A 1583-nucleotide genomic window follows, 5' to 3' on the forward strand; every position below is an offset into this window, starting at 1 on the left:
AGACGATGTCTCGGTCGAACTGTTCGATGTGTCTCTGTGTTTGCAGTGAACACAGACGGTCCGAGCTCAGATAAAGATCAGCGTCAGGAGGACGGAAACCAAGCGGAGAAGTGTTGATGACTTCTTCTTCTGCTACGTTTTCCTGTGATTGTCCTCCATTGTTTAAAGACGGACACTCGCGAGCAGCTGGTCACCTGCTGCCAGGGTGGCAATGGCAGGAAATCCCTCTGCTGCTCCTCGTCCCGGAGGACTTCACACTGAGTGGACAAGCTTTTTTCCAGATGCTTTTTTTTTTTTGGGGTTTCAAACGAACCATTCATCCCGACAACAATGAGGTCATCCACTACCCTGGTCCTCCAAACAGGAATCCCTAAACAAAGTTGAGTTGGTTCATGTTTGGCTGCAGCTTTGTGTGTGTTCGCTGGTGTGTGAACTATTATGGAGGGACATGAATGAGAGTTTGTGAATCGGACGCTGATGGCCCTCCACCTCCCTACAGATGACATCAGCTGAGAGCAGGAAGGCTTTGAAGCACGCCGCGCGGTCGCACCGCCTGGAAACTACTGAGAGGACGCTCAGCTCTCTGAGGAATAACCACGGGAAAAAAAACACATCAAAATTTGTGTTTTGGGAAATTTCACCGAGGCATTATTCGCCGTATGTTTCACCTACATGTACCAAATGTGGTAGGCACAAACAGAATGCCAAGACTTACAAAAAAGCCTCCTGCACCCATACCCCAAACCCAATGGGAAGTCAGCCATTTTGAATTTACTCTGCAACTTTTGGGGGAAAGTTTTTGCGATTCAAGGACGTCATGCTTTAACAAACTCTTCGTAGAGAATTCATCAGATAAACATCATATTTGGTCAGTTTCATCTTAAGACCTTTGTGATGTTAAACTCTGACGTGTTTGAGTTTGAGTTGGACGGCCTGACCGTGGCGTCGCAGCGAATTTTGATGATTTGCCATGAAAGAGGAAGTTGTTATAACTCAAATGTACATCGTCCAATTTATCAGTTGATCAGGGACAGTGCACAACGATCAACGTGACCGTAAACGTACCAGACACCAGTTTTTATCTGCGGTCCTGTTTTACCTCAGCTCGCTGTGGCAGAACGGCGCCCTCTACCTGCCGTGCTGAGCAACTCATCAGAGTCAAATCTGAGACATCTCGCCGTCATTTATTTACAGAGATATCGACACTTGATTTGTGATGATGTGTTGATGCTGAAACACTTTATGTGTCGCCCATAATTCACCTGGATGTCCTCATTGTCTCACCACCTTTGTCCTATTAATAGCTCACCAGCGAGTTAAAGGTTAACTCCTGCAGGAAAACAGTGACTAACGTGGAGCCGCCCCGTTGTCTGGTGACACATTAAAACCTTTCCAGGGGCGGGCATTTTACCCATAATCCCATGCTGTTGGCCTTGGCATTGGTGTGATAACAGTGTTTACCGCTGACGTCACGCCATGAGGAGATGACCTGTCATCACTGAGGCCGGTGGCCTGAGAAGCTGCCTGATGACAGTTTGGATAATGTTCAGTAATAAAACAACGCTCACGGCCTTCAGACCAAA

Source organism: Seriola lalandi, unplaced genomic scaffold, assembly GCF_002814215.2.
Source record: "Seriola lalandi dorsalis isolate HSWRI2012SDOR001 ecotype SW California unplaced genomic scaffold, Sedor1 jcf7180002052917, whole genome shotgun sequence".
Classification (NCBI taxonomy): Eukaryota; Metazoa; Chordata; class Actinopteri; order Carangiformes; family Carangidae; genus Seriola; species Seriola lalandi.